Here is a 24,457-nt window from a genome sequence, read left to right on the forward strand (position 1 = left end):
ATTCTTGTATATAGGATGCAGTATTATAGTAGTTATATTCTTGTATATAGGAGGCAGTATTATAGTAGTTATATTCTTGTATATAGGAGGCAGTATTACAGTGGTTATATTCTTGTATAGGGGGCAGTATTATAGTAGTTATATTCTTGTATATAGGAGCAGTATTATAGTAGTTATATTCTTGTATATAGGAGGCAGTGTTATAGTAGTTATATTCTTGTATATAGGAGGCAGTATTATAGTAGTAATATTCTTGTATAGGGGGCAGTATTATAGTAGTTATATTCTTGTATATAGGCGGCAGTATTATAGTAGATATATTCTTGTATATAGGAGCAGTATTATAGTAGTTATATTCTTGTATAGAGGAGCAGTATTATAGTAGATATATTCTTGTATATAGGAGCAGTATTATAGTAGTTATATTCTTGTATATAGGAGGCAATATTATAGCAGTTATATTCTTGTATATAGGAGCAGTATTATAGTATTTATATTCTTGTATAAATGTATATAGGAGCAGTATTATAGTAATTATATTTTTGTATATAGGGGGTAGTATTATAGTAGTTATATTCTTGTATATAGGAGCAGTATTATAGTAGTTATATTCTTGTATATAGGAGCAGTATTATAGTAGTTATATTCTTGTATATAGGAGCAGTATTATAGTAGATATATTCTTGTATATAGGAGGCAGTATTATAGTAGTTATATTCTTGTATATAGGAGCAGTATTATAGTAGTTATATTCTTGTATATAGGAGCAGTATTATAGTAGTTATATTCTTGTATATAGGAGCAGTATTATAGTAGTTATATTCTTGTATATAGGAGCAGTATTATAGTAGTTATATTCTAGTATATAGGAGGCAGTTTTATAGTAGTTATATTCTTGTATATAGGAGGCAGTATTATAGTAGTTATATTCTTGTACATAGGAGCAGTATTATAGTATTTATATTCTTGTATATAGGAGCAGTATTATAGTAATTATATTCTTGTATATAGGGGGCAGTATTATAGTAGGTATATTCTTGTATATAGGAGCAGTATTATAGTAGTTATATTCTTGTACATAGGAGCAGTATTATAGTAGTTATACAATGAGACAATAGATGACAGAGATGGCACTCTCCAATAGGGTCTTCTTTATTTAAATTCTGCAGTGCATACAGACAAGGACAGGTAGAAGTGAGAGAGAAAGGGGGATCTTATAGTAGTTATTCTCTTGTACATAAGGGGCAGCATTCTATTAGTAAGTATCAGTGCATTAAAGGGTTTATCCAGGAAAAGAAAAACAGCTAATTAAAAAAAAAATTAGTTCCATGGAACTGAGCTACAATACTACACTCAACCTGAGCACAAGTGTGGTGCTGTTTTTGGGAGAATATACCCCTTTGTTCCAATTCTTAGATACTTGTTTTCATCACATTTGGTTACTGCCATTTACATAGATTGTGTTGTTGGGGTCTAACCTAAACCCCCGTACTCCTCTCTTTGGGGGAAGGGAGATAGGATATGTTTAATTTTCACGACCAGTTATATTATCTCCCCCTCTCTTCATGAGGTAAGAGATAAAAGACATTTCCCTCTGCAGCCTCTAAAGGGATTAGCGCACACGTGCGGCTGCGTTTCTGTCCCCCTGATAAGAACACTTTGTTATAAGTAAGAAAGTAATAGAAAGTATTTACTTTCTGACAGCTAATTATCCTATAGAGCCAAATACTGAAGGATTAAATACAGCTAAAAGGATTCTGGGTACAGATATGCAAATTGCTCTTTCCGTGAAGACATGCTGGTTTTTATCATTTCTAGAGCCATAGATACCGAGCCTCCATACAACCAGAGGACAGACGGCTTTGAACTTGCTCGATTTCATCAGTGCAAGATACGGATCAGTGGCTTCTGTAGTGCGAGGAGCGGAGAATATATTAATTCCTTACATTTCTCCGCCTTTCTGTTTCTGAGCTGAGCAGAGGTGGAAATGTACATTGGAATCATTAATCTTTATGCTACAAAGTTGGGAAAGTGCAGGTGACAGTGCAGAGATGCAGAGTGACCAGGATACCCTGTCAGTGTCACATGATAGTAGGGTGAATGGCATGATGTTTGGTCCACCCCTGCTGTAGGTCACCCCACCCCTGCTCTAGATAAACCACACCCCTGCTGTAGGTCATCCCACCCCTGCTCTAGGTAAACCCCACCCCTGCTGTAGGATATTCCACCCCTGCTCTAGATAAACCCCACCCCTGCTGTAGGTCACCCCACCCCTGCTCTAGATAAACCCCACCCCTGCTGTAGGTAATCCCACCCCTGCTCTAGGTAAACCCCACCCCTGTTGTAGGATATTCCACCCCTGCTCTAGATAAACCCCACCCCTGCTCTAGATAAACCCCACCTCTGCTGTGGGTCACCCCACCTCTGCTCTATATAAACCCCACCCCTGCTCTAGGTCACCCCACCCCTGCTGTAAGTCACTCCACCCCTGCTCTAGAAAATCGCCACCCCTGCTGTAGGTCACCCCACCCCTGCTCAAACAATACCAAGATCTGCTGATACAGACACATTTTTGTATGACTGCACATTGCTGTTACTTATAACTCTGTGTATTCTATCAATATGGATTGTTGACAGGTATGACAGAGCAGCCAGTGAGTGGATAAATTATTAAAAGTGCAACTACTATAATACTGTCCAAGTGTCTAAATAGTATAATACTGCCCCTTATGTACAAGAATATAACTACTATAATACTGCTCCTATATACAAGAATATAACTACTATAATACTGCTCTTATATACAAGAATATAACTACTATAATACTGCTCCCATATACAAGAATATAACTACTATAATACTGCTCCTATATACAAGAATATAACTACTATAATACTGCTCCTATATACATGAATATAACTACTATAATACTGCTCCTATATACATGAATATAACTACTATAATGCTGCTCCTATATACAAGAATATAACTACTATAATACTGCTCCTATATACAAGAATATAACTACTATAATACTGCTCCTATATACAAGAATATAACTACTATAATACTGCTCCTTTATACAAGAATATAACTACTATAATACTGCTCCTATATACAAGAATATACCTACTATAATACTGCTCCTATATACAAGAATATACCTACTATAATACTGCTTCTATATACAAGAATATAACAACTATAATACTGCTCCTATATACAAGAATATAACAACTATAATACTGCTCCTATATACAAGAATATAACTACTATAATACTGCTCCTATATACAAGAATATATCTACTATCATACTGCCTCCTATATACAAGAATATAACTAATATAATACTGCTCCTATATACAAGAATATAACTACTATAATACTGCTCCCATATACGAGAATATAACTACTATAATACTGCTCCTATATACAAGAATATAACTACTATAATACTGCTCCTATATACAAGAATATAACTACTATAATACTGTCTCCTATATACAAGAATATAACTACTATAATACTGCCTCCTATATACAAGAATATAACTACTATAATACTGTCTCCTATATACAAGAATATAACTAATATAATACTGCTCCTATATACAAGAATATAACTACTATAATACTGCCTCCTATATACAAGAATATAACTACTATAATACTGCCTCCTATATACAAGAATATAACTACTATAATACTGCTCCTATATACAAGAATATAACTACTATAATACTGCCCCTATATACAAGAATATAACTACTATAATACTGCTGTCACGATTCGGCTGGCAGGAGGTGGATCCTCTGTGCCAGAGAGGGATTGGCGTGGACCGTGCTAGTGGACCGGTTCTAAGCTGCTACTGGTTTTCACCAGAGCCCGCCGCAAAGCGGGATGGTCTTGCAGCGGCGGTAGCAACCAGGTCGTATCCACTAGCAACGGCTCAACCTCTCTGACTGCTGAAGATAGGCGCGGTACAAGGGAGTAGACAAGAGCAAGGTCGGACGTAGCAGAAGGTCGGGGCAGGCAGCAAGGATCGTAGTCAGGGGCAACGGCAGGAGGTCTGAAACACAGGCTAGGAACACACTGGGAAACGCTTTCACTGGCACGATGGCAACAAGATCCGGCAAGGAAGGGAAGGGGAAGTGAGGTTATATAGGGAGGTGCACAGGTGAATACACTAATTAGACCAACTGCGCCAATCAGTGGCGCAGTGGCCCTTTAAATCGTAGAGACCCGGCGCGCGCGCGCCCTAAGGAGCGGGGCCGCGCGCGCCGGGACAGGACCGACGGAGAGCGAGTCAGGTACAGGAGCCGGGGTGCGCATCGCGAGCGGGCGCCACCCGCATCGCGAATCGCATCCCGGCTGGAAGAGGTATCGCAGCGCACCCGGTCAGCAGGTCTGACAGGGGCGCTGCGATTGCGAGGATGTTGCGAGTGCTCCGGGGAGGAGCGGGGACCCGGAGCGCTCGGCGTAACAGTACCCCCCCCCCCTTGGGTCTCCCCCTCTTCTTGGAGCCTGAGAACCTGAGGACCAGACTTTTGTCTAGGATGTTGTCCTCAGGTTCCCAGGATCTCTCTTCAGGACCACAGCTTTCCCAATCTACCAAAAAAAAATCTTTTTCCTCTGACCGTCTTGAAGGCCAGTATCTCCTTTACAGAGAAGATGTCAGAAGAACCGGAAACAGGAGTGGGAGAAACAAGTTTGGGAGAGAAACGGTTGATGATGAGTGGTTTAAGGAGAGAGACATGAAAGGCATTGGGAATACGAAGAGAAGGAGGAAGAAGGAGTTTGTAAGAGACAGGATTAATCTGGCACAAGACTTTGAAAGGACCAAGATAGCATGATCCCAGTTTGTAGCTGGGGACACGGAAGCGGACATATTTAGCGGAGAGCCATACCTTGTCTCCGGGAGCAAAAATGGGGGGAGTTCTTCTTTTCTTATCGGCAAACCTTTTCATGCGGGATGAAGCCTGTAAAAGAGAATTTTGGGTCTCTTTCCATATGGTGGAAAGATCACGAGTTACTTCATCCACAGCGGGCAAACCAGAGGGCAAGGGAGTAGGGAGGGGGGGAAGAGGGTGACGGCCGTACACCACGAAAAATGGGGACTTAGCAGAAGATTCAGAGACTCTGAAGTTGTACGAGAATTCGGCCCATGGTAGAAGATCTGCCCAGTCATCCTGGCGGGAGGAAACAAAATGCCGTAAATAGTCACCCAGGACCTGGTTAATTCTTTCTACTTGCCCATTGGATTGGGGATGATAAGAAGAAGAGAAGTTTAATTTAATCTTGAGCTGTTTACAGAGAGCCCTCCAGAATTTAGACACGAATTGGACGCCTCTATCCGAGACGATCTGCGTGGGCAAACCGTGAAGACGAAAAATGTGTACAAAAAATTGTTTTGCCAACTGAGGCGCTGAAGGAAGACCAGGAAGAGGAATAAAATGTGCCATCTTGGAAAATCGATCAACGACCACCCAAACAACAGTGTTGCCACGGGATGGGGGTAGGTCAGTAATAAAGTCCATACCAATCAGTGACCAAGGCTGTTCGGGGACAGGCAGAGGATGAAGGAGACCAGCAGGCTTCTGGCGAGGAGTCTTATCCCGGGCACAGACAGTACAGGCCCGCACAAAATCAACAACATCCGTCTCCAGAGTCGGCCACCAATAGAAACGAGAGATGAGTTGCAGGGACTTTTTGATGCCCCCATGGCCTGCGAGGTGGGAGGAGTGACCCCATCTGAGAATCCCGAGACGTTGGCGTGGAGAAACGAAGGTCTTCCCTGGAGGAGTTTGCCTGATGGAGGCTGGAGAAGTGGAGATCAGACAGTCAGGAGGAATGATGTGTTGCGGAGAGACCTCTGCTTCCGAGGCATCCGAGGAACGAGAGAGGGCATCGGCCCTAATGTTCTTGTCGGCAGGGCGAAAATGAATTTCAAAGTTAAAACGGGCAAAGAACAACGACCACCTGGCCTGGCGAGGGTTCAGCCGTTGGGCAGACTGGAGATAGGAGAGATTCTTGTGATCGGTGTAAATGATAACTGGAAATTTTGATCCCTCCAGCAGATGTCTCCATTCCTCAAGTGCCAATTTAATGGCCAGTAGTTCTCGATCCCCGATGGAGTAGTTTCTCTCCGCCGGAGAGAAGGTCCTAGAAAAAAAACCACAAGTAACAGCATGCCCGGAAGAATTTTTTTGTAGAAGGACCGCTCCAGCTCCCACTGAGGAGGCATCTACCTGCAATAGGAAGGGTTTAGATGGGTCAGGTCTGGAGAGCACGGAAGCAGAAGAAAAGGCAGACTTGAGCCGTTTAAATGCGTCTTCCGCTTGGGGAGACCAGGACTTGGGATTGGCATTTTTCTTGGTTAAAGCCACGATAGGAGCTACAATGGTGGAAAAGTGTGGAATAAATTGTCTGTAATAATTGGCGAACCCCAAAAAACGTTGGATAGCACGGCGTCCGGAGGGGCATGGCCAATCCAAGACGGCAGAGAGTTTATCCGGGTCCATTTGTAATCCCTGGCCAGAGACCAAGTATCCTAGGAAAGGAAGAGATTGACATTCAAACAGACATTTCTCCATTTTGGCATAAAGTTGATTGTCTCGAAGTCTCTGAAGAACCATGCGGACATGCTGGCGGTGTTCTTCTAAGTTGGCAGAAAAAATCAGAATATCGTCCAGATACACAACAACACAGGAATATAAGAGATCACGAAAAATTTCATTAATAAAGTCTTGGAAGACGGCAGGGGCGTTGCACAGGCCAAAGGGCATGACTAGATACTCAAAGTGTCCATCTCTGGTGTTAAATGCAGTCTTCCATTCGTCCCCCTCCCTGATGCGGATGAGATTATAAGCACCTCTTAAGTCCAGTTTGGTAAAGATATGGGCACCTTGAAGGCGATCAAAGAGTTCTGAGATAAGAGGTAGAGGGTAGCGGTTCTTTACCGTGATTTTATTAAGACCGCGGTAATCAATGCAAGGGCGTAGGGAGCCATCTTTTTTGGACACAAAAAAAAAATCCAGCTCCGGCAGGAGAGGAGGATTTGCGGATAAACCCCTTTTTTAAATTTTCCTGGATGTATTCAGACATAGCAAGAGTCTCTGGAGCGGACAGAGGATAAATTCTGCCCCGGGGTGGAGTAGTGCCCGGGAGGAGGTCAATAGGACAGTCATAAGGCCTGTGAGGAGGTAAAGTCTCAGCTTGCTTTTTGCAAAATACGTCAGCATAGTCCATATAAGCCTTAGGGAGACCGGTTACAGGGGGAACCACAGGGTCACGGCAGGGAGTACTGGGAAGCGGTTTAAGACAGTCCTTGAAACAAGAAGTACCCCAGCTCTTGATTTCTCCTGTGGACCAATCAAGGGTTGAGGAATGGCGTTGAAGCCACGGTAATCCAAGGAGAATTTCGGAAGTGCAATTGGAGAGGACCAAAAACTCAATTTTTTCGTGATGAGGTCCGATGCACATTAGGAGGGGTTCCGTGCGGTAACGCACGGTACAGTCCAATCTTTGATTGTTAACACAATTGATGTAGAGGGGTCTGGCGAGACTGGTCACCGGGATGTTGAACCTGTTGATGAGAGAGGCCAAAATAAAATTTCCTGCAGATCCGGAATCCAAGAAGGCCATAGTAGAGAAGGAGAAGGTAGAGGCAGATATCCGCACAGGCACAGTAAGACGTGGAGAAGCAGAGTAGACATCAAGAACTGTCTCCCCTTTGTGCGGAGTCAGCGTACATCTTTCCAGGCGGGGAGGACGGATAGGACAATCCTTCAGGAAGTGTTCTGTACCGGCACAGTACAGGCACAGATTCTCCATGCGGCGTCGTGTCCTCTCTTGAGGTGTCAAGCGAGACCGGTCAACTTGCATAGCCTCCACGGCGGGAGGCACAGGAACGGATTGCAGAGGACCAGAGGAGAGAGGAGCCGGGGAGAAAAAACGCCTCGTGCGAACAAAGTCCATATCCTGGCGGAGCTCCTGACGCCTTTCGGAAAAACGCATGTCAATGCGAGTGGCTAGATGAATAAGTTCATGCAGGTTAGCAGGAATTTCTCGTGCGGCCAGAACATCTTTAATGTTGCTGGATAGGCCTTTTTTAAAGGTCGCGCAGAGGGCCTCATTATTCCAAGATAATTCGGAAGCAAGAGTACGGAATTGGATGGCGTACTCGCCAACGGAAGAATTACCCTGGACCAGGTTCAGCAGGGCAGTCTCAGCAGAAGAGGCTCGGGCAGGTTCTTCAAAGACACTTCGAATCTCCGTGAAGAAGGAGTGTACAGAGGCAGTGACGGGGTCATTGCGGTCCCAGAGCGGTGTGGCCCATGACAGAGCTTTTCCGGACAGAAGGCTGACTACGAAAGCCACCTTAGACCTTTCAGTAGGAAACTGGTCCGACATCATCTCCAAGTGCAGGGAACATTGTGAAAGAAAGCCACGGCAAAACTTAGAGTCCCCATCAAATTTATCCGGCAAGGATAGTCGTAGGCCGGAAGCGGCCACTCGCTGCGGAGGAGGTGCAGGAGCTGGCGGAGGAGATGATTGCTGGAGCTGTGGTAGTAGCTGCTGTAGCATCACGGTCAGTTGAGACAGCTGTTGGCCTTGTTGCGCTATCTGTTGCGACTGCTGGGCGACCACCGTGGTGAGGTCGGCGACAACTGGCAGTGGAACTTCAGCGGGATCCATGGCCGGATCTACTGTCACGATTCGGCTGGCAGGAGGTGGATCCTCTGTGCCAGAGAGGGATTGGCGTGGACCGTGCTAGTGGACCGGTTCTAAGCTGCTACTGGTTTTCACCAGAGCCCGCCGCAAAGCTGGATGGTCTTGCAGCGGCGGTAGCAACCAGGTCGTATCCACTAGCAACGGCTCAACCTCTCTGACTGCTGAAGATAGGCGCGGTACAAGGGAGTAGACAAGAGCAAGGTCGGATGTAGCAGAAGGTCGGGGCAGGCAGCAAGGATCGTAGTCAGGGGCAACGGCAGGAGGTCAGGAACACAGGCTAGGAACACACTGGGAAACGCTTTCACTGGCACGATGGCAACAAGATCCGTCAAGGAAGGGAAGGGGAAGTGAGGTTATATAGGGAGGTGCACAGGTGAATACACTAATTAAACCAACTGCGCCAATCAGCGGCGCAGTGGCCCTTTAAATCGTAGAGACCCGGCGCGCGCGCGCCCTAAGGAGCGGGGCCGCGCGCGCCGGGACAGGACCGACGGAGAGCGAGTCAGGTACGGGAGCCGGGGTGCGCATCGCGAGCGGGCGCCACCCGCATCGCGAATCGCATCCCGGCTGGAAGAGGTATCGCAGCGCACCCGGTCAGCAGGTCTGACCGGGGCGCTGCGATTGCGAGGATGTTGCGAGCGCTCCGGGGAGGAGCGGGGATCCGCAGCGCTCGGCGTAACAACTGCTCCTATATACAAGAATATAACAACTATTATACTGCTCCTATATACAAGAATATAACTACTATAATACTGCTCCTATATACAAGAATATAACTACTCTAATACTGCTCCTATATACAAGAATATAAGTACTCTAATACTGCTCCTATATACAAGAATATAACTATTATAATACTACTCCTATATACAAGAATATAACTACTATAATACTGTTCCTATATACAAGAATATAACTACTATAATACTGCTCCTATATACAAGAATATAACTACTATAATACTGCTCCTATATACAAGAATATAACTACTATAATACTGCCTCCTATATACAAGAATATAACTACTATAATACTGCTCCTATATACAAGAATATAACTACTATAATACTGTCCCCTATATACAAGAATATAACTACTATAATACTGCTCCTATATACAAGAATATAACTACTATAATACTGCTCCTATATACAAGAATATAACTACTCTAATACTGCTCCTATATACAAGAATATAACTACTATAATACTGCTCCTATATACAAGAATATAACTACCATAATACTGCTCCTATATACAAGAATATAACTACTCTAATACTTCTCCTATATACAAGAATATAACTACTATAATACTACTCCTATATACAAGAATATAACTACTATAATACTGTTCCTATATACAAGAATATAACTACTATAATACTGCTCCTATATACAAGAATATAACTACTATAATACTGCTCCTATATACAAGAATATAACTACTATAAAACTGCTACTATATACAAGAATATAACTACTATAATACTGCTCCTATATACAAGAAAATAACTACTATAATACTGCTCCTATATACAAGAATATAACTACTATAATACTGTCTCCTATATACAAGAATATAACTACTATAATACTGCTCCTATATACAAGAATATAACTACTATAATACTGCTCCTATATACAAGAATATAACTACTATAATACTACTCCTATATACAAGAATATAACTACTATAATACTGCTCCTATATACAAGAATATAACTACTATAATACTGCTCCTATATACAAGAATATAACTACTATAATACTGCTCCTATATACAAGAATAAAACTAATATAATACTGCACCTATATAAAATCATTGAACCACTAATATATTTCTTAATATGAAGAATATATTGTAACTTCTATAGTAATAATACTTCTTCTTCTAGAGACGATTACCCTGGACCAACAATGTTTCAGGATCTTAAATAATGCCGTAAATTGAATGTAATAGATTTGCTGTGTTATCTTGGGATTGTATCACGTGAGTCACTTCAGAGAGGAGCGGAGGGAGGTAAATGCAATTAGTACCAGGAAAAAATAATAACTTTTCATGTTTTTTGTGCAATGATAAATTTAAAAGAGAGCCCTCCGCATGGCGGTGTTAATCTGCGGGTTAGTTACACAATTAATATATGAAGGGTTTCTGAAGTGGGAACTTTAATTGGAGAAAAAAAATAACATTTAGCGGAGTGGAACTCGTGGTGAATGTAAGGTGTGGGCTCCACGCTGCGACCTTAACCCCCGCATGGCCGGCTGCTGATCCTCTCTGCTGCAGATCTCAGGGATTCCGATCAGGAATATGTCACTTGTTGAGATGAAAACCGGTTGTGAGATTCTTTCTGATCAGTTCACAGGAGGTGACGGTGAGTCAGATAGAATAAATGTCACCGAGACTCCGACAGCGCAAACCATCCCCCTCATGTAATGGGCTCCCAGTCCTGTGGTTAGTAACGGAGAACAATGAGTGATGGAGACCAGGAACGCCTGTCTGTCCAGAAGTAGTCATTTTTATTATTATTTTAATATTATTAATATTACCATTAACACCATTTTTTTTATTATTATCATCATTATTATTATAGGGGTATTCCAGGAAAAAACTTTTTATATATATATATATATATATATATATATATATATATATATATATATATATATATATATCTCAACTGGCTCCAGAAAGATAAACAGATTTGTAAATTACTTCTATTAAAAAAATCTTAATCCTTCCAATAATTATCAGCTGCTGAAGTTGAGTTGTTGTTTTCTGTCTGGGAACAGTGCTCTCTGCTGACATCTCTGCTTGTCTCGGGAACTGCACAGAGTAGAAGAGGTTTACTATGGGGATTTGCTTCTACTCTGGACAGTTCCCGAGACACGTGTCATCCGAGAGCACTTAGACCAGTGGTTCTTAACCTTGTTGGAGGTACTGAACCCCACCTGTTTCATATGCGCATTCACCGAACCCCTCTTAATTGGAAAAATAAAATATGATTTTTTTTCAAATTCAAAACATAGGAGGTATATATTTATGTATATATTTATAGATAGGTGCACAAAACGAACAAAACCATTAAAGAACAAAACCATTAAGACACTTTAGGCGCAGGCAGTGTTCCCCACATTAGGCAGGCAGTATTCCCCACATAAGTTGCAGGCAGTGTTCCCCACATTAGGCAGGCAGTATTCCCCACATAAGTTGCAGGCAGTGTTCCCCACATTAGGCAGGCAGTATTCCCCACATAAGTTGCAGGCAGTGTTCCCCCACACATTAGGCGCAGGCAGTGCTCCTCCACATTAGGCAGGCAGTTTTCCCCCACACATTAGGCAGGCACAGTTCCTCCACATTTGACAGGCAGTGTTCCCCCACATTAGGCAGAGTTCCCCCACATTAGGCAGGCAGAGTTCCTCCACATTTGGCAGAGTTCCCCCACATTAGACAGACAGTGTTCACCCACATTATGTAGGCCAGTGGTCTTCAACCTGCGGACCTCCAGATGCTGCAAAACTACAACTCCCAGCATGCCCGGACAGCCAACGGCTGTCCGGGCATGCTGGGAGTTGTAGTTTTGCAACATCTGGAGGTCCGCAGGTTGAAGACCACTGATGTAGGCTGTGTTCCCCCACAGACAAACAGACTCCAGCCATATACAGTGTATGGCTGGAGGCTGTATGCCTGTGTACTGCCCACTTCGAAGATGACATGCCGCCGGTCACTTACCAAGCTGCCCAGCGCGCGTCTTCCTCCTTCTCTATCCTCCGGTCCTCGGCGCCTTCATTTCCATGGGCGCAGGCACGGTACGTCAGTGACGTCCCGGTGTGCGCTATGTGCCCGTGGCCCTGCGTTTTTAAACTTATCGCAGGGCCGCAGGGAGTTAATAGTGATGGGGGGAATTGCCCCGTCGCTACAGGACGGGCAAACACCGGCTCAACTCGGGGCCCCAGGCCAGCTCAGGGCCCCAAGCAATTGCTTGGTTTGCCTGTCCTGTTGCGACCTCCCCTGCCGAACCCCTGGGACTTACTCACCGAACCCCTGAGGATCGATCGAACCCAAGTTGAGAACCACTGACTTAGACAGAAAAGAACAACTCAACTTCAGAAGCTCATAAGTACTGAAAGGATGAAGATTTTTTAATAGAAGTAATTTTCAAATCTGTTTAACTTTCTGGAGCCAGTTGATATATATATATATATATATATATATATATATATATATATATATATATTATAAAACGTTTTTTCCTGGAATACCCCTTTAATATTAGCATATTTATTTTCATTATTATTAATATTAGAATTATTGTTATAAAATGATTATTATTGTTATAATTGATACTGTGTTTTTATTATTATCATTATTTTTAATATGATTATTATTATTTATTATCATCATTATTTTTGTTGTTTTATTGATTATTATTAATATTACCATTATTATTTTTTATAAAATGATTATTATTATTGTTATTATTGTGTTTTTATCATTATTATCATTGTCATTATTCTTTATTATTATTTTATTAATATGATAATTATTATAATTATTTATTATCATCTTTATTATTGTTGTTTTATTGATTATTATTATTATTATTATTATTATTGCATATAATTCTTTCTCCAGTTTCTTGTCCCGGGCATAACCCCATGATATTATAGATGCAGTATGACTCCACTGCTATTTGCTACTAGTGATGAGCGGCAGGGGCCATATTCGAATTGGCGATACTTCGCGAATATATGGACGAATATTCATCCTATGTTCGCGAAATTTGCATATTCGCTATGTTTGTTCACTTTTTTTCCATGCGAAAAGCATAATGAAATTCATATAGTGCGCTTGCGCGATTATATCTTTAACCCCTTAAGGACGCAGCCCTTTTTCACCTTAAGGACGCAGCCCTTTTTTGCAATTCTGACCACCGTCACTTCACGAATTAATAACTCTAAAACGCTTTTACCGAATATTCTGATTCTGAGACTGTTTTTTCGTGACATATTCTACTTTATTTTGGTGGTAAATTTTCGGCGTTAATTGCATCCTTTTTTTGGTGAAAAATCCCCAAAAAATTTTGCATTTTTCTAACTTTGAAGCTCTCTAATTGTAAGGAAAATGGATATCCCCAATAAATTTTATTTTTCTTCACAAATACAATATGTTCACTTTTTATGTTGGCATCATAAAATGGACATATTTTAGCTTTTTGAAAAAATTAGAGGGCTTCAAAGTAGAGCAGCAATTTTCAAAAAGGTCATGAAAATTGCTAAATCTGAAGGGACAGATGTTACAAAACTACAACTCCCAGCATGCCTGGGCAGTCGAGGCACGCTGAGAGTTGTAGTTTGGCAACATCTGGAGGGCTACTGTATGGGCACCACTGTGACAGTGGTCTCCAAACTGTGACCCTCCAGAGGTTGCAAAACTACAACTCCCAGCATGCCACAGTAAAGTGGTTGCCACAGTAAAGATCGATTTACTTTCACTTACAATTCCCCCCCCCCCCCCCCCACACTGTCGATTCCCTACCTGAGCAAAGATCCAGCAGGCTCCAGCGAAGATCCCAGCTCCCCAGGCATCTTCTCCTGCAGGTACGGCCTCCATCTTCTTCCCAGAGCCCCTCGACATCCAGGGGCGGTCAGAACAGGGGGGTTGCCATGTCCTGCGCTGCCATTGGTCAGAACTCTGAGTAGTGGCAGGGGATAGGAGTAGATCGCAGCTTTGCGACCTCACTCCTATCCTTTAGGCTGATCGGGGCTGTTGCTGACAGCTCCGATAAGCCCTATTTTCCGGGTGATCGGGTCACCAGAGACCCGATCAGCCCGGAATTGGAGAAAATCGCATGTCTGAATTGACATGCGATTTTCTCTGATCGCCGACATGGGGGGGTCTCAGGACCCCCCTGGGCGATGTGCCAGGGTGCCTGCTGAATGATTTCAGCAGGTATCCGGCTCCGGTCCCCAACCGGCTAGTGGTGGGGACCGATTTCCCACGGGCGTATGGATATCGGACTCGGAATGCAGGGCGTATCCATACGCCCTGTGTCCTGAAGAGGTTAAACTAACTCACACTATACCCTACACTAGAACCTACCTGCTAAACTAACCTACTCTATCTAAAGTCAAAAGAAGGGAGGAATCAGTGTCCTCTGGAAGTTCCGATATTCGTGAATATTTGCATATTCGCATATATACGAAATATTCGCGCTCCCCACCGACTCACACAGTACGTAATATTGGAGCCTTCTTAATTTGGAAGCAGGGAGGGATGATCACTTTTTATTCTTATCATTGTTGTGATGTGTACTGTGAAGAAAAAAAAAGAATGTTCGTCATTACGAATACATAGCGCTTGTAACACTCACGTTTCTGAAGACAGGAACTTCGGTGTATGTGGAGCCGCTGGACCTGTGTGGGAGATGACTCGGACCGTGCCAGGGAGCGGAGTCTAAGGTGCCGCTGGTCTTCACCAGAGCCCGCAGCAAAGCAGGATGGACTTGCAGCTGCAGGCGACACCCAGGTCGCTACCCCCCGGCAACGGCTCGACCACACAGGCGGCTGAGGAGATGCGAAGCACAGAAGGGATGAGACAACTCGTAGTCAGGATAGCAGTAGGTCAGGGCAGGCGACACAGTAGCGTAGTCGGGACGTAGCAGAAGTTCAGTGGGCAGGCGGCAGAGAAGCAAGGTCACAAGAGCAGGAGATCTGGTACACGGCAAGGCAATACAGAGGAACGCTTTCTCTAGGGCACAGGGCAACAAAGATCCGGCAGAGAACTGAGGAGGGTGGAGGAATTTATCAACAAGACACAGGAGCGTACTGGCCCTTTAAATCTTAAAGCCCCGGCGTGCGCACGCCCTAAGGGACGGGGACACGTATGCCGGAGCAGAGAGGCGGAAGCAGAGGCATGGGAAACACCCGGAGAGTGACGGACTGGGGCTCGAATGAGGGTGCGTCCCGCAATGCGAGTCCCAGCCCGTCGGCAGCAGAAGGTAAGGGGACCATGCGCTCACGGCCAGCGTGTGAGGCCGGAGCGCATAGCGTAACAGCGCTATATTCTAAATATTCGCAAAATTGCAAAGTGACGATATTCGTGGTAAAAATTAGCTTTTCTAATATTTGCGCTCAACAGTATTTGCTGCCTTTTTTTTCGGTTGTTTTTATTTTTTGTGCTGTTATTGCAATAAACTAGCAGGATAGGCTGCAAAATGTGCTGCTATGCACACATTGCCCTAGATTGCCAATTGCATGGTTATAGCTAGAGATGAGCAAACTTAAAGTAAATTCGATTCGTCACGAACTTCTCGGCTCGGCAGTTGATGACTTTTCCTGCATAAATTAGTTCAGCCTTCAGGTGCTCCGGTGGGCTGGAAAAGGTGGATACAGTCCTAGGAAAGAGTCTCCTAGGACTGTATCCACCTTTTCCAGCCCACGGGAGCACCTGAAAGCTGAACTAATTTATGCAGGAAAAGCCATCAACTGCCGAGCCGAGAAGTTTGTGACGAATCGAATTTACTGTAAGTTCACTCATCTCTAGTTATAGCCCAAAACCAAATAAAAACCTAAACAGGAATATAAAGTAAAGTACACAATAGATGGTACAATGACACCTGAGAAATGATGTACTGCACCGCAGAGTAAAACTCCTAAACTAAATATATCTACAAAGAAGAAAACAGAGTCACTAAAAAAAAGAGATTTAAAAGAAAGATTTAGCGCCGAAATACGTTGGCATTCCGTATGTGTTTGACGTATACTTTATCCTTTAGTTATACCCCCTTTATGTCCCATATGCTCTATACCAGTGGTCTCCAACCTGCGGACCTCCAGATGTTGCAAAACTACAACTCCCAGCATGCCCGGACAGCCATTGGATGTCCGGGCATGCTGGGAGTTGTAGTTTTGCAACATCTGGAGGTCTGCAGGTTGAAGACCACTGCCCTATACACTGGTGTTATTGTTTTTTCTCTGATGTATGAATTCCCCCTTTTTAAATAATCTTTTAATTTGTAGATGAATGAAATGTTTATTTATTTTTTATCACTTTGTTTTCTTTCTGGAGTCAGCGTGGAGAAGAAGATGCTTGTGACCCCCAACGCTCCCTGATGTTCCAGTCAGATAAATTCACTCATCTCACGGACATCAGCTAAAGTTTAAAAAAAAAAAAAAATTTATATAACATTAAATAAACAAAATATCAAGGGATGACGCGTTTCGGGGGTATTGCAACCCTCTTCCTCAGGTGCTTCCTCTACTCTTTCTTTTTGGTATACAATTGTACGGCTAAAAAAAACAGCGCGACACATATCACCCCTGTTACGGCGAGCGCTCCGGGTCCCTGCTCCTCCCCGGAGCGCTCGCGGCGTCTCTCTCTCTGCAGCGCCCCGGTCAAACCCGCTGACCGGGAGCGCTGCACTGACATTGCCGGCGGGGATGCGATTCGCATAGCGGGACGCGCTCGCTCGCGAATCGCATCCCAGGTCACTTACCTGTCCCGGCCCCCGGCTGTCATGTCCTGGCACGCGCGGCTCCGCTCCTTAGGGCGCGCGCGCGCCAGCTCTCTAAGATTTAAAGGGCCAGTGCACCAATGATTGGTGCCTGGCCCAATTAGCCTAATTAGCTTCCACCTGCTTCCTGTCCATATAACCTCACTTCCCCTTCCTGGCCGGATCTTGTTGCCTTGTGCCAGTGAAAGCGTTTAGTGTTGTCCAAGCCTGTGTTTCCAGATCTTCTGCTATCCATATTGACTACGAACCTTGCCGCCTGCCCCGACCTTCTGCTACGTCTGACCTTGCCTCTGTCTAGTCCTTCTGTCCCACGCCTTCTCAGCAGTCAGCGAGGTTGAGCCGTTGCCAGTGGATACGACCTGGTTGCTACCGCCGCAGCAAGACCATCCCGCTTTGCGGCGGGCTCTGGTGAACACCAGTAGCCTCTTAGAACCGGTCCACCAGCACGGTCCACGCCAATCCCTCGCTGACACAGAGGATCCACAACCAGCTAGCCGAATCGTGACAGTAGATCCGGCCATGGATCCCGCTGAGGTGCCGCTGCTGAGTCTCGCTGACCTGACCACGGTGGTCGCTCAGCAGTCGCAGCAAATTGCCCAACAAGGACAGCAGCTGTCGCAGTTGACCGCCACGTTACAGCAACTTCTGCCTCTGCTACAGCAGCAACCATCTCCTCCGCCAGCTCCTGCACCTCCTCCGCAGCGAGTGGCCGCTCCTAGCCTCCGCTTGTCCCTGCCGGACAAATATGATGGGGACTCTAGACTCTGCCGTGGCTTCTTGTCTCAATGTTCCCTGCATATGGAGATGTTGTCGGACTTGTTTCCTACAGAACGGTCTAAGGTGGCGTTCGTAGTTAGGCTTCTTTCTGGAAAGGCCTTGTCTTGGGCCACACCGCTCTGGGACCGCAATGATCCTGCCACAGCCACAGTCCAGTCCTTCTTCGCTGAAGTCCGTAGTGTCTTCGAGGAACCAGCCCGAGCTTCTTCTGCCGAGACTGCCCTGCTGAACCTGGTCCAGGGAAATTCTTCTGTAGGCGAGTACGCCATCCAATTTCGTACTCTCGCTTCCGAATTATCTTGGAATAACGAGGCTCTCTGCGCGACCTTTAAAAAAGGCTTATCCAGTAACATCAAGGATGTGCTGGCCGCACGAGAGATTCCTGCCAACCTGCATGAACTTATCCATTTGGCCACCCGCATTGACATGCGTTTTTCTGAAAGACACCAGGAGCTCCGCCAGGAAAAAGACCTTGATCTCTGGGCACCTCTCCCACAGTATCCTTTGCAATCTACCCCTGTGCCTCCCGCCGAGGAGGCTATGCAAGTGGATCGGTCTCGCCTGACCCATGAAGAGAGGACTCGCCGTAGGGATAACAATTTATTTCTGTACTGCGCTAGTACCGAACACTTCTTGGTGGATTGCCCTATTCGCCCTCCACGTCTGGGAAACGCACGCACGCACCCAGCTCACGTGGGAGTGGCGTCTCTTGGTACGAAATCTGCTTCTCCACGTCTCACTGTGCCCGTGCAGATTTCTCCTTCTGCCAACTCCTCCTTCTCAGCCGTGGCCTGCTTGGACTCTGGTGCTTCTGGAAATTTTATTCTGGACTCTTTGGTGAATAAGTTCTGCATCCCGCTGACCTGTCTCGTCAAGCCGCTTTACATTTCTTCCGTCAACGGAGTGAAGTTGGACTGCACTGTGCGTTACCGCACAGAACCTCTCTTAATGTGCATTGGACCCCATCACGAAAAGATTGAGTTGTTCGTCCTTCCCAACTGTACCTCTGAGGTCCTCCTCGGTCTGCCATGGCTCTAGCATCATTCTCCCACCCTTGACTGGACCACCGGGGAGATCAAGAATTGGGGTCCTGCTTGCCGCAAGAGATGCCTCACGTCTCCTCCCAGTCCCGTCAGGCAAACCTCAGTGCCTCCTCCTACACCTGGTCTCCCCAAGGTCCATCAGGACTTTGCTTTGCCTCCTCATGGCCCCCGTCCTGGTGACACCCTGCCCCGTGCTAAGCTTCACCCTCTGCCCTCCCTCCCCATTCCCACTCCTCCTGAACTGCCTGCCTCTGATGAGGAAACCCTACAATCGCTCCCAGTGTCCTCGTCCCACGTGAAGCAATTACCGGACAAAAAAAGGGGGAGACCTAAGGGGGGGGGGGGGGTACTGTTACGCCCTGCTCCTCCCTGGAGCGCTCGCGGCGTCTCTCTCTCTGCAGCGCCCCGGTCAGACCCGCTGACCGGGAGCGCTGCACTGACATTGCCGGCGGGGATGCGATTCGCATAGCGGGACACGCCCGCTCGCGAATCGCATCCCAGGTCACTTACCTGTCCCGGCCCCCGGCTGTCATGTCCTGGCGCGCGCGGCTCCGCTCCTTAGGGCGCGCGCGCGCCAGCTCTCTAAGATTTAAAGGGCCAGTGCACCAATGATTGGTGCCTGGCCCAATCAGCCTAATTAGCTTCCACCTGCTCCCTGGCTATATCACATCACTTCCCCTGCACTTCCTGGCCGGATCTTGTTGCCTTGTGCCAGTGAAAGCGTTTAGTGTTGTCCAAGCCTGTGTTACCTGATCTCCTGCTATCCATATTGACTACGAACCTTGCCGCCTGCCCCGACCTTCTGCTACGTCTGACCTTGCCTCTGTCTAGTCCTTCGGTCCCACGCCTTCTCAGCAGTCAGCGAGGTTGAGCCGTTGCTAGTGGATACGACCTGGTTGCTACTGCCGCAGCAAGACCATCCCGCTTTGCGGCGGGCTCTGGTGAACACCAGTAGCCTCTTAGAACCGGTCCACCAGCACGGTCCACGCCAATCCCTCGCTGACACAGAGGATCCACAACCAGCTAGCCGAATCGTGACAGCCCCCTATGTTCTGGGGACCCTTACAGCTGTTCACAAAGTTGAGAGAAGTCACATAACTCTCATCCTTGTAGGCCTGACTCCTAAGAAAGAGGGAAAGTCTAACTAGAAGGGGGGGGGGACCATAAATTTTGTCTAAGCTGAAGAAATCCAAAATGGAATCCAGCACAGATATCTTGCAAATGAATAATACCGCTTCATTGCTCAATATAAGAATATATGGGCAGTAGAAAAGGGCACTTGATGTGTTTTGACCACGCGCTCTTCATCATAAGCTTATGATTATGCTTAAAGGGGTACTCCCCTGGAAAACATTTTCTTTTAAATCAACTGGTGCCAGAAAGTTAAACAGATTTGTAAATGACTTCTATTAAAATATCCCAATCCTTCCAGTACTTATCAGCTGATGTATACTACGGAGGAAGTTCTGTTCTTTTTGAATTTCCTTTCTGTCTGACCACAGTGCTCTCTGTTGACACCTCTGTCCATTTCAGGAACTGTACGGAGCAGGATAGGTTTGCTATGGGGATTTGCTCTTACTCTGGACAGTTCCTAAAAATGGACAGAGGTGTCAGCAGAGAGCACTGTGGTCAGACAGAAAGGAAATTCAAAAAGAACAGAACTTCCTCTGTTGTATACAACAGCTGATAAGTACTGGAAGGATTAAAACATTTTAAATAGAAGTAATTCACAAATCTGTTTAACTTTCTGGCACCACTTGATTAAAAAAAAAAATGTATTCCAGTGGAGTACCCCTTTAAGAGAAAGAGTCCAACTAGAAGGGGGGGGGGGTCATGCATTTGGTCTAATCTGAAGAAATCCAAAATGGAATCCAAAATGGAATATCTTGCAAATGAAGAATGAATAATCCCTCTATATTGATCACTACAAAAACATCAGCAATAGCAAAGGACCCTTGACGGGCTTCGACCTTGCAGCCTTCATCATAGGCTTATGATTATGTTTAATGGTTACAATTAAAGGAGATCTGCAGCCATAGACACTTTTCCCCTATACGCAGCATAGGGAATAAATGTCTGACCAATGGATTTAAATCCAACCTTCATAGCGATGTTTCCCAACCAAGGTGCCTCCAGCTGTTGCAAAACTACAACTCCCAGCATGCCCGGACAGCCGTTGGCTGTCCAGGCATGCTGGGAGTTGTAGTTTTGCAACAGCTGAAGAAAACCCTGTTGAGAAACACTGGTTTAGGAGATAATCATGGGGCTGCAAGCGTTCTGACGCTGTTTTGTTGTGACAGTGTGTCCCTTTAAGATTGACAACGTTACCGTCCCTTTAAATTGTACGGCTACCTCTAATTGAAGATAATTACTTTTCGCTCACTGTTTTTGCCATGAAACATTGAGAACTGTATTAACGTGAATCAGGCGACAATTGAATTAAGGACTGATGGGAAAACAACTGATCTGTTATCATATCGGAATACGGAGAGTGATGTCAATGTCCGCAGACGCCGCGCCGATCGGGTTTCACTGGCGGAACTCATGTACGGTGTCCAGGTTTAACCCCTTCCCTTCTGAAGGAAGGCTGTGGCAGATGGTTTAGGACAAACATTGACGCCCGCATTAATGCCGCATCATTAGAGAATAATGTAGAGGTTCTTGTGTACGCCTTGTGCTTACCTGTTTTAGCTGATGTGGCAGGCATGGGGTTCTCATGCCATATTAATTCCTATTTCAGAACAGAATTAAGGCTGGGTTCACACTTGGGTTCAGAATTTCTACTGGAGATTGAGCCAGCGGCACTAGGATCACGCAGACTACATTGCCGTTCCCATAGATGGTAATGCATTTCTGAGCAGATCTCCCAAAAGACCACCCCAGAAATGCATTGCAGTCTATGGGGGCAGCAATGCAGTCTGCTCGGTCTTAGCACCGCCAGCTCGTTCTCTGGCAGAAATTGTGCCCAGAAATTGTGCAGTGTGAACCTAGCCTAATTCCCAGTAAATGCTCTGGCTATGCAGAGAGAGGGGGTAAAGTCTCATCACTGCAATTCACCTAATATATCACCTCACCTGTCTAGACTCCAGCAACCAGAAGCCTAAACTGCTGAGACTTATAAGTGGGTTGGGGGTCGGTTCATATTATGCAGTTTTAATGCAACTGTGTAATTTTACCTATAATCAAAATGAAGATGTTTTATAAGGATTTAACGTCTTCAGGCTGTGTTCTTTTTTTTAATAATTTTTTTTTTTTATTAAAGAATTTTTCTTTAAAACAGATATTTGAGAATAAGAAAATAAAAGTACATAGAATAATAAACAGAGTCATTACATATTAATAAGACCAGGTTACAATATGATAACATAGATCCGGCTGTAAAGATGTTGTAAAGTCCAGATTATTTCAGGTTGACTCTGTGAGTATCTGGGGAAGACCCCACATCAGAGACATGAAGCTTAGATAAAAGGCATTATCTAACAAATAATAAAGAATGAAGCGAGGATAATAGGAAGTGCTATTAGAGGATACTAATAATATCTCTTGACTCCGGATCCATTACACCTCAGCTTATGGTCAATAATCCAAGCAATATGCAATGAAGAAGATGTAAAATAATGTAAAAAAAAAAAAAAACAGGAAGTAAAAAGTTTGTAAGAGGTAGAAAGTTAATAGAGAAAAAGACAGGTAAGTATGGAAGGTAAAGATAAAGGGACGGATAAGTATGGAAGGTAAAGATAAAGGGACGGATAAGTATGGAAGGTAAAGATAAAGGGACGGATAAGTATGGAAGGTAAAGATAAAGGGACGGATAAGTATGGAAGGTAAAGATAAAGGGACGGATAAGTATGGAAGGTAAAGATAAAGGGACGGATAAGTATGGAAGGTAAAGATAAAGGGACGGATAAGTATGGAAGGTAAAGATAAAGGGACGGATAAGTATGGAAGGTAAAGATAAAGGGATGGATAAGTAGGGAAGATAAAGATAAAGGGACGGATAAGTATGGAAGGTAAAGATAAAGGGACGGATAAGTATGGAAGGTAAAGATAAAGGGACGGATAAGTATGGAAGGTAAAGATAAAGGGACGGATAAGTATGGAAGGTAAAGATAAAGGGACGGATAAGTATGGAAGGTAAAGATAAAGGGACGGATAAGTAGGGAAGGTAAAGATAAAGGGACGGATAAGTAGGGAAGGTAAAGATAAAGGGACGGATAAGTATGGAAGGTAAAGATAAAGGGACGGATAAGTATGGAAGGTAAAGATAAAGGGACGGATAAGTATGGAAGGTAAAGATAAAGGGACGGATAAGTATGGAAGGTAAAGATAAAGGGACGGATAAGTATGGAAGGTAAAGATAAAGGGATGGATAAGTATGGAAGGTAAAGATAAAGGGACGGATAAGTATGGAAGGTAAAGATAAAGGGACGGATAAGTATGGAAGGTAAAGATAAAGGGATGGATAAGTATGGAAGGTAAAGATAAAGGGACGGATAAGTATGGAAGGTAAAGATAAAGGGACGGATAAGTATGGAAGGTAAAGATAAAGGGACGGATAAGTAGGGAAGGTAAAGATAAAGGGACGGATAAGTAGGGAAGGTAAAGATAAAGGGACGGATAAGTATGGAAGGTAAAGATAAAGGGACGGATAAGTATGGAAGGTAAAGATAAAGGGACGGATAAGTAGGGAAGGTAAAGATAAAGGGACGGATAAGTATGGAAGGTAAAGATAAAGGGACGGATAAGTAGGGAAGGTAAAGATAAAGGGACGGATAAGTATGGAAGGTAAAGATAAAGGGACGGATAAGTATGGAAGGTAAAGATAAAGGGACGGATAAGTAGGGAAGGTAAAGATAAAGGGACGGATAAGTATGGAAGGTAAAGATAAAGGGACGGATAAGTATGGAAGGTAAAGATAAAGGGACGGATAAGTATGGAAGGTAAAGATAAAGGGACGGATAAGTATGGAAGGTAAAGATAAAGGGACGGATAAGTTTGGAAGGTAAAGATAAAGGGACGGATAAGTAGGGAAGGTAAAGATAAAGGGACGGATAAGTATGGAAGGTAAAGATAAAGGGACGGATAAGTATGGAAGGTAAAGATAAAGGGACGGATAAGTATGGAAGGTAAAGATAAAGGGACGGATAAGTTTGGAAGGTAAAGATAAAGGGACGGATAAGTATGGAAGGTAAAGATAAAGGGATGGATAAGTAGGAAAGATAAAGATAAAGGGACGGATAAGTAGGGAAGATAAAGATAAAGGGACGGATAAGTAGGGAAGATAAAGATAAAGGGACGGATAAGTATGGAAGGTAAAGATAAAGGGACGGATAAGTAGGGAAGATAAAGATAAAGGGACGGATAAGTAGGGAAGATAAAGATAAAGGG

General features: G+C 44.5%; 1 protein-coding gene across 1 annotated transcript in view; it reads right to left on the reverse strand.

The window, feature by feature from the left end:
- The window catches only part of ASIC4 (acid sensing ion channel subunit family member 4), a 381,325-nt gene that overhangs the window by 272,286 nt on the left and 84,582 nt on the right, over positions 1 to 24,457 (reverse strand). The window lies entirely within an intron of this gene.

Source organism: Hyla sarda, chromosome 8, assembly GCF_029499605.1.
Source record: "Hyla sarda isolate aHylSar1 chromosome 8, aHylSar1.hap1, whole genome shotgun sequence".
NCBI classification, from domain to species: domain Eukaryota; kingdom Metazoa; phylum Chordata; class Amphibia; order Anura; family Hylidae; genus Hyla; species Hyla sarda.